This window comes from Periplaneta americana, chromosome 5 (genome assembly GCF_040183065.1).
Source record: "Periplaneta americana isolate PAMFEO1 chromosome 5, P.americana_PAMFEO1_priV1, whole genome shotgun sequence".
NCBI lineage: Eukaryota > Metazoa > Arthropoda > Insecta > Blattodea > Blattidae > Periplaneta > Periplaneta americana.
The window spans coordinates 1,174,955-1,185,558 of record NC_091121.1 but is presented as its reverse complement, the minus strand read 5'-3'; the positions used below and the strand labels follow the sequence as shown (position 1 = coordinate 1,185,558).

The 10,604-nt window shown below is 34.5% G+C and overlaps 1 long non-coding RNA gene across 1 annotated transcript; it reads left to right on the top strand.

Moving 5' to 3' along the window:
* Nucleotides 1-3,020: 3,020 nt before the first annotated feature.
* LOC138699408 (uncharacterized) lies at nucleotides 3,021-9,386 on the top strand. The gene is made up of 5 exons (XR_011332002.1): nucleotides 3,021-3,260; nucleotides 3,632-3,739; nucleotides 4,053-4,193; nucleotides 4,758-4,912; nucleotides 8,810-9,386. It is a non-coding gene; the product is annotated as an uncharacterized lncRNA (long non-coding RNA).
* Nucleotides 9,387-10,604: the final 1,218 nt, after the last annotated feature.

Below are 10,604 nucleotides of genomic sequence, written 5' to 3'. Positions count from 1 at the left end.
TTGTGCAGAGAAATCACTGGTCTTCCTCTCTCCCCCTTCAGTCTATTGTTACTCTCTGCAGATCATGCATTCAAGCAGCATTGATTCTTCTAAGCAAAACATTGCAACGCGAATGAGGTAGGTCATAAAAACTATTTTCATATCCTACTCCTGGAATAGCTATAGCAAATTTACTTAGTCCTATTTAGGCCTATACTTAATATTTATTTAGTTATATTTAATCAAAGTTTTGGATGCTTTCCATTGCAGTGATGTGGTTTCCATAAAGTAATTAAAGGAAGTGATAAAAAAAATAAACTTTAGGCTGAGTTGATTTTCATATACATACACTACGAAAACATACAAGGAAACTGGAGGACTGTGTCCAGGATCTTGAGAGAAATTTAGTAGTAAGAATGCCTCTCTGCGATGCCTGGTTACTGGCATACTGATGGCATAAGGGAACAAGTTTGGGGTTAGATTGCCCATTTTTTAGTTTTCTGGGTCTGAGGAGCAAACTGTACTGGAGGTTCTATTTTGACACAGGGGTGCAGGAAATATGCCGGATTCATTGTGCAGGCCGATATTTTTCTATTAAGCCGAGCTGGGGAAAATCCTCTCCAGAGACGATTTTAACTGATTTTCAGAAACAAAAGATTGAGCAAAACAAGGAGCAACGGCATGAAAACAAAAGTCGGAAGAGATATTGAGGCTCGCTTCACTGAGCCATTGTAATGAATACTTGGACCATTTTAGATACACGATAAAATACTAATTTTTGCTCCATTTCTACTTTTGATCAGGAAAACACTTCCCGTTACTCAGTGATCTCTAGTATTTCCGTGGCTCACTGAAGGATAGCCGACATGTTGGCCTTCCATTAAAACGGTGGAAAGACTAATCTCTTGAAATGGAAAATGTATGGCATACTTCCAAGAGAAGAAGGTATTCAGACTAGCTTTAGTGACTATGTAAATTAATGAAACTTAAACATAATATAAAATGCATCTAACATTGTTTAAATCATATTTTTATGGTTAAATTTATCCCAGCGACGGCACCATCTAAGATACGTGCAAAACAAGGACCAACGGCCTGAAAATTAGGACTATTGAGGTGGCTAATTAATAAATTGATTACATAGACATCAGCTTAACACGAAGTTCAGAAAGCCTGCGCTGGGCGTAGCACATGATAGACCGTGCACACGCTGCCATCTGTCATGTATTCCCTAATCTACTTGCAAGTGAATAGCGACCGTATTTTGTTTCTGAAAAGGATGCGTATGGTGATCATCATTTATTCATTATGAGAATAATATACGTACAATCACTAAAGCTAGTCTGAATACCTCTTCCAACTTATAATTTTCAGTCCGTTGCTCCTTGTATCGCTCCACTTGCGCTACCAAGCGGATGCACTTTGTACTAATGAGAACAATGAGAATCATCTCCGCCAAAGCGATTGTATGTATATTTCTTCGAACAAAACGGTGCTCATCGTAAATGGAGAGCATGTAGATAATTATTGTGCAACTAGAAATACATCTAATTACAATAAATATATCTCATAGCAAGTTTTGGAATTATTAATAAATAGCTGAATTTGTAATAGGCCAAATTAAGAGAAATCTACACGAATGGGAAGAAATAAGACAATTTTAGGCATTATAATCGACCTTCTCAAACCACATCGCACCCCCATTAAAAATACTGTCTTATGTCGAAAATCACATATTACTTTCGTAAATTAGTTTCAACACTATATTACTAGTTGGAGGTATGAAATTCTAAAAATAAAATAATAAATAAATTATCAGAGGTTTTGGTACCTATTTAATGTGATCAGGGATAATAGTTAATCTATATGCGCTCCATTTACGATGAACACCATTCTGTTCGAAGAAATTTTCCGCCTTCGGCTTATTGTTTTCGAAGAAGCTCATTAATACAAAATGCATCCGCTTGGTAGCGCTAGGTGTATCGATACAAGGAGCAACGGACTGAAAAATAAAAGTTGGAAGAGGTATTGGAATATATTAGATTTTAACTTAACACGAAGTTCAGAAAGTCTGCGATGGGTGCAGCACATGATAGAGCGTGCTTATGCTGCCATCTATCCGGTATTCTGTAACCTACTTGCAAGTTAATAGCGACCGTATTTTGTTTATGAATAGGATGCGTATGGTGATCATCATTTGTTCATTATGAGAATAATATACGTACAATCACTAAAGCTAGTCTGACGAAAAATAAGAGTTGCAAGAGGTATTGGAATAATGTTAGATTTTAACTTAACACGAAGTTCAGAAAGTCTGCGATGGGTGCAGCACATGATAGAGCGTGCATATGCTGCCATCTGTCATGTATTCCCTAATCTACTTGCAAGTAAATAGCGACGGTATTTTGTTTACGAAAAGAATGCGTATGGTGATCATCATTTGTTTATTATGAGAATAATTTACGTACGTACAATTACTAAAGCTAGTCTGAATACCTCCTCCAACTTATAATTGTCAGTCCGTTGCTCCTTGTATCGCTCCATCTAGCGCTACCAAGCGGATGCACTTTGTACTAATGAGAATCATCGCTGCGAAAACGATTGTACGCATATTTTCTCGAACAAAATGGTGCTCACCGTAAATGGAGAGCATGTACATTAATTATTGTGCAACTCGAAATATATCTAACTACGATAAATGGATCTCATAACAATGTTTGGAATTATTAATAAATAGCTGTATTTGTAATAGACCAAATAAAGAGAAATCTAAAGGAACGGGAGTACGAATGGGAAGAAATGACACAATTGGAGGCATAATAATTATAATTGACCTTCTAAATGCACATCTTACCCCCATTAAAATACTGTCGTATGTTTCGGAAGATTCTCATTAGTATAAAATGCATCCGCTTGGTAGCGCTAGATGTATGGATACAAGGAGCAACGGACTGACAATTATAAGTTGGAGGAGGTATTGGAATAATGTAAGATTTTAGCTAAACACAAAGTTCAGAAAGTCTGCGATGGGTGCAGCACATGATAGAGCGTGCATATGCTGCCATCTGTCCTGTATTCTGTAATCTACTTGCAAATGAATACCGACCGTATTTTGTTTATGAAAAGGATGCGTACGGTGATCATCATTTATTCATTATGAGAATAATATACGTACAATGACTTAAAGCTAGTCCGAATACCTCTTCCAACCTAACCGAAGATATACGCCGGAAATTAACAGGGCGCTACATCGAGATAATTTTCTCCCAACTAAATGTGAGGTAAGTATTTAGGGACAATCTGCAGTTTGCTATTGCCACTTTCAACGGACTCCAAACGAATATTCACACGTTTATCACTGGGATTGTGGTGCTGGAAATCCATTTTGGTCAATGTTACTTATGTCCCGCCCACTATAAAGACATAGGCCAATTTTACACATATTTAGTATAACTTGTTGCTTCTTTGACAGGTTAGGTTTGGTTAGTTTAGGTTTTTGTTATAGCCGACCTTGCATATACGATTATAGCGCAACATTGCCAGTAATAAAAGTGAAATATTCGTTCAATGGGCGTTGGATACTCTACATTGACCCGTGATATATTGTATAACTTGAGAAACAAAAACTAATGAGTATTAATTTGTTTCCCAGGTATGCGAGTTACATTTTGAAACCAGAATATTGAAAAGAAGCATCGGTGTATGATTCGAAGACTGGGAGATTATGAACAACAATTATAACGTCCCTGTCTTAAGAAAGGTAAGTTGCAATTTGTACAAGAGACACTAATTAAGCTAGATAAGCTATAATAGCTTAATTTGTTAGTACAGTATTGTGACTTGCTTACATTCTCAAAGATTCAAAATTATTGTTTTGTTTCAGATTTGAGGTTATGACCTCAATACTAATGAGACACATTATTTACTGTTGTTAATATTGCTTACATTCTATAAACCATCATTAAATAAGAATAGCATAAATTCTATAGACCATTTCCCCCCCTCCCCCACCCAAAAAAAGTTGCAGTTATGCCGTTTTTGCACACAATTGAACCGGTGTGAATATGTTGCAGAACTTGAGAACTTATCCAGGGAGGCCAGACTTGGAAGAAGAAGGTGTTCACAAGAAAGCCAGAAAGAATTTAGAATAAAGAAGAGGATAGGAAGACAGATTATGAAGATGCTGATAATCCAGAGTCTGGAAGGAAATGGTTGTAAGTTACTATAAATCTTTGAGCTCATTCCCTCAATTTTTATTATAGCTTTATATACCTATACTCTGAAATTAATTTTTCTTCTTATTCTTCTTTTTTGGCTCTACTTCCCAGGGTGGAAGTTAGCCTCTGCTGTGTGCCTCCATTTTTTTCTCTTCCATTCCTTGGCTTTCAATTCTGTTTTATCACATCAAGATGTGGCTCTAGACTACATGCATGTTGTCCTTGACCAGCATTAGTTTTTTTGTCTCCTAGAGTGAAATTCCCTTCTCCACATTTTCTCCAGTACCCAGGGATTCTTCATTCACGTCATATATCCTATCAATCTTAATTTGTGAATGTAATGTGGTCTTACATTGTAGTATTCAATACTTTGCTATACATTTTCTCTGTCCCTTTCAATGATTTCATGTATGCTACGAATTGGTGTAGTTTGTATTCAACCTCCACCGAAAATTTTAGCAGCACTGATTCGAAAAGGACTCCTAATATTGTTTGAGAGCAAGGCATTAGAATTGCATATTGACGTAAGATGGAAATTATAGCCATGTGAATATGTTGCAGATCTTGGGAAATTATCCAGGCAGGACCAGACTTGGAAGCAGGTCATGTTTACAAGAAAGCTACAGAGAATTTAGAATAAACAAGAGGATAAGAAGACATTATGGAGATGCTGATAATCTGGAGTCTGTGGAGGAAATGGTTGTAGCATATGACATGTGAGTATAGTCGGCACAACATATGGTGAGGTACTAAAAATCCAAGATGGCTGTACTTCATTGTCACCAACTTTGAACGGAAAGCACTAATATTAATTCTTTTCAATAAATTGAACAAATTTTCAGTGGAGAGCATTTAAAAATTGTCGATGACCAGAATAAAACAAACTCTGAGGAAAAAGAAAACAATTTATGCCACGAAAGATGGTATTATGTGCCTTAAATCAGTTTTGAGCAGTAATATAAATGGTCATGTCTTAAAAAAACTTATTCTTCTTAAAACTACATTACATTCATTGCTATTATTTTGCATTTCTTTTGCTGCACATATTCCTCTTTGATACATGTAGATACGTATGTATAAATATAATTAAATAGTAAAATGGGAATTTTGAAATTTTAATTTTTAACTAACCAGGTAATGGAAATTTAAAAATCATACTTACTTTTCACGACGTATCTCTATACAAAAAGAATTACTTTAATTTTGTATAATAAGGATTCGTTTCAACCAAATGAAAGGACAACTGAAGTATTTCTATTTTTTTCACGGTTAATGGAGAAGGGTGATGTAATTATATATTTATTTATTACGTTGTTGTATAACATTATGGAATGCTGACAAGGTGATATATTAAATCAGAATTACACAATTTCAATATCCCAACTTTTGCCTCAGGACTAAGGGAATATTTCGACAAAGAACAGGTTGCAAATAACTTTATTTTATTTTTTTATGATACAAATTTAACATAAATCACAGTTAGGCAACAACAGAAATACACAATGAACAATCAACTGTATTGTTTTCTGAGTAACAGCACACTTATTTTATTTTTCTGAAAAACACAACGTGATATAAAAAGAAAATAACTATGGTTTTGGACAGACATATTATATTTGCTCTAGCATTTGCATCAGCCAATAATTCTGAAATTAGTCATTATATTACCAAATTTCCAGACGTCCTCTTCCTTAATCAACCTCTTGATAATGTTCGTTGGTATCATAGGATCCTTTGAGACTAAAAGAAAGACAGAATTTAGTTTAACACAGAAATTAACAATGTTTAAAGGGGATCTGTGCATGTTTTACATAAGAAAGCAATTATACACAGCCCCATTTAACAGTAACTGAATTACTTTTTAGTGGAATTATAGTGGACATTATGGTAACAACACTGGACTGGACAATTAATCATGTAAATATCAGTAGAAAAAGGAGGGGGGGAATTAAAATTAGAATCAAAAATATATTACGTTGTACACAGACTGAAAATTAATACTGCATAAATAACATTGTACCAGAATGTAAAAGTATGACGTCAGGCTTTGAAACAGAAATGTTGAAAATAAGCCAAACTTTCAGTGCAATCTATCTCAAGGATCTGGCAAGTTTTGAAGCAAAATACCACCCTCACAGAATTCTTTGTTTTTGAAGGTACAGAATTCTTTGCTATATCATATTTTGTGAAAAAAATAGTGGTACTGATACAAGACATCTCATTATCAGACACTTTCACTTTCCTCTGAATTAATGGTGGCGTCTGATGTGTCTGTCCAGCTGCAAGTCGTTGTGCAAAATGGATGGCGGAGAGGTTGGTGTATCGGAAGAGACCAACAAAATAAGCCTCACTGGCTTGTTGAAACACCACAATAGCTAATCTCTGCAAGTGAAACTCTGTCGTTAAGTCCTGGGCAACAGAAAAAACATAACTTGAAATTATCAGTGATGAGATCGTCTAGCATCCTTGTATTTGAATGTACAGCAATCTATCTGTCGAAAGTTGTCGGGTTGACGTTCGGCTCTTTCCATTAGAGGCTGAATTGTTGATATAACAGTCAGCTGTGTTTTTATATAGCCAATCTGTGCGTCTTAACTTCTTTAGAGGTCAGGAATTGAAAGAGATTGTGAAAAACCGATTAATTTGCTGGAGAAATATCCATTTCTTTATGATAAAAAACCGCAAATACTACTGAAATAAAAACGTATGTAAAAATATCGGGAGGTAAATAAGTAACATGCTATGAAATGTTACAGATTAGAAACAATCAAATGATGCACGACGCGTATGTGTGAGCGGGACATGAGAAATATATATTGTTGAGTATCGAGTTAATATAAAGAAGTTAATTACAGTTTTGTAATCTGTCCCAGACAATAGCAGTGGTTGATACTACATTAAAGCAATTAGCCATGGGTGTGTCGATTGATATGCTTTCGGTAATGAATTAAAGTTCGTAACTTTCGATAGTTGACAGCGATGAGAAGAATGGCACCAAAAGTTTAGTGTCATTGAATCCACCTTCACTGTGAATCGCAGTATAAAGATTCGAAAAGGAAAAATGTTCATTATCAGCTGTCTTACGTAACCATGGTTCCGTTAAGTAAGATTACGGAAGTCTTGTGAGGTATTAATTGACTGCATTCGCTAAGTACATGTTTATGTAGCCACAGTAACAAACGTACTAGGACGATGTAATAAAACTATGTAAAAATTACGCAGAACATTTTGAGAGAAGGGATCTGGGGAACCATGAAGTCAGATGGAGATAGAGTTTTAATGTGTTTACTGCTATGGCTTACTGTTTTGCATATTTGTAAACATTTATTTGCGTTATTGTTGATGTGCTTACATTTATTTACATTTTAAGTTATTGTCATATTTTTTTAGACATATGAAACAACGTTACTGTACTATTTTGTACTGACAACCAGTGTTCGAAATGACAGCCACCAAGATTTATTATTTACATATAGGCAATCCATTATGTTTTGTTTGTTTACTTATGGTCGTGTCTATTGTATTTACAGAGTTGGTAGAGTACGTTGTTAATTCTGATTAGTGAAGGTTATGGAAGTGATTTGAAATGCAAATAAATATAAGCAGTAGTTATAAATGAATGAAAGTAATTAAAAATTAGTGCAAATAATAGATGTGGGTAATATGGGAAAGAATACGCAATAGTGAATTATATGTCTAAGTTCCATCTCGCTAATCTGAATTCGCATCATAACGTTAATATCACAGATTAGATGTATATCGATTTAACGAGGGATTAGTAAATAGATACAAGTTGAGATATCGCTGTAAAGTGCATATCGCTATGGAATAACAGCAGCCAGCGAGTACAAAAGTTGAGGTGTCCCCTAGAAAATTACATTTGTGAAGTAATTCCATTTCTAAAGATGTTTAGGCCTGTTACACACTATACCGAGGAATGTGTAATGTGAAATGTGTGCCGAGAAATGCGCGTGCGAGGCGAGACAGCAATGTCCACACAACGCTGGGAAATGTGTAATCGAACCAAAGAGTACAGAATAGAAAATAGTTGCCAGTGTCGCGCGGTAGCCATCTTAATTTAACCTATCGTTATATTTTATGGTGTAGTTGTGTTGTTTCAAATTTTTTTAGTAATATTTTGATAAATTTAAATATGTTGTTCCGGTGTGCTATATGGCAGAGGAAATAAGGAGTCCAAGAACTTACCTGGAATAACCTGTCATAGGTATGTATAAGAGACTAATGACATTATATACGTAAATATCTGGAGTTGTCTGTAGTTTATTAATATTTAAATTTAACTTGTATTACAACTTTCCAAAGGATCCTGAGGTTAAAGCTGTTCAGATACCTCGTGTTGTCATTGCAGCACAATTTGTTCCAGTCACTTCAGGGAGGAGGATATAGGTCGCACGACCTTATCATATGCGTATCAGAAAGGGGGCTGTGCTGTATATATTTGCACCCTGAAGTGGCTGTCATTTCGAACATTGGTTGTCAGTACAAAAGTTAGAAGAGCATTACACCGATAGTTAACCATAATAATATTGGTATATCTATTTGCTACTGTGTATAAAGTAGGCTCGTTATGTTATATGAATTATTATTTTCAGGAAAGAAGAAAAGTAAACGGAAGTTTGCTGAAATCTTTCTCTGCATCTCTCTACTGTGACAGTTGTAGAAGAAGTTGGGACCTCCATTATATCATTGGAAGCTGATGCTGAAAATGAAATTCGGGTTGTGTCGAAGAAGAATAAGGAAGTTAAGGACAGAATAGTTTTGTGTACAAAAAGAGAATAAGACATTGCAACAGTATAAATGGCGAGTGGTGAAATCAGTGGGTGATTTGAAAGATGTGTTGGAAACTGTGAAACAGAAAACTTTGTTTGAATACGAGTTTTGTGATATGTTACGTTCCGTTTCAAATACTTTTGTGTCTCTTCTCAAGTGACATGTGAAAGGTTAATGGTAAGAAGCAAAAGAAACAGTGTGATGAAAACGTACCGGTAACAATTAATTTTCTTTCCCCTAACACATATAACTTTGTTAAAGAATTTGATACAGCTCTTCCTAATTCTCGGACTCTATACAAATGGTACAGTATCGTAAATACAGTTCATTGTAGAAATAAAAATGAGATATCATATTCTCAGAATAATATTAATAAAATGTTAATATACAAATAATTGTGTTTTTTGTATGTTAATTATATTCTAGCCTATAGTTTGAACCTTATAAATCATCCAATTTCTTAATAAAAATATAGCAGCAGATCAAACAAAGAACCAACAGTTTAATAACACTAAAAAGGTAAGTAGTTTACATAATTTCGTGATGCAAAACATGAATTAATGAAATATAACTTTTGTTTATTTTCTTTGAGAAGTTTAATTTTGATTGTTACTCCATTAGCATGAAAAAAAAAGATTTATATTGCATAAAACTGCAATAAATGTATTTGACAGACTCTTTGATGCGAAAGTGGCTCTAGAACTATGTTTTTTTTTTTTTTCAATTTTTTTTTTTCACGGCCCTCAGTAACTATGACAATGTGTTCATAATACAGGAGGTGATGGAGCTTCTTTCATGACACCCAAAATATTTGGCAAAATTATCAATATGACGCAATAGTTCCAGCACGAACAGTAATATCTAATACAAAATCATATTTTTTCATTGTAAGTATTATATGATAATGAAGTCATAATTTCATTCATAGCCAATCTTATGTTGATTGGCATTGCAAATCAGAAACCTAACCTAATCAATGTCTGATTAAATCGGTTGACATCTGCTTCCAGATTTCTTCTTTTATTTGAATACCTCTCCGGAATAAGGACATAACCAACAAAACTGTGAATTCATGTTTCAGTAGAAAGGAAAATTATTTCAGGAGTCTATATTTCATTAATGCTATATTTACTCACAATCATTTCACTAAACAGGAATAACAGTTTATTCAGCCATTGAGTTCAATAATTTATTGTTATAAAATAAATGCTTTAAAATTTCTTTTCCTACCTACATCACATATTTTCATAATTTCTTGTTACATTCCTTTTTCCGGCGAGGTCTTCAATTTACTGTTATTATAGTTATCTCGTGTGTCATACTTATTTGTATGACACCGAAAATTTTCAATGGCCAACCTGACATACTCGAACAATTTTGCTATCTTTTCTGAATTTAAAACAACTGAAAAATATTTTCCCGATATCTGTGTGTAATTGTAATCGTTGACAGAGGTCGAATGTGTCTTGAAAAATTCACTGGGCTAGCGATCAGAGCTAGAAATGTGTTTACCTCACACGAGGTGAGCGAGAAACTCGCTGTAGTGTGTGACGTTCTATTTAAAACAATGCTTTCAATTTCACGCATTTCTCGGCGCACATTTCACATTACACATTT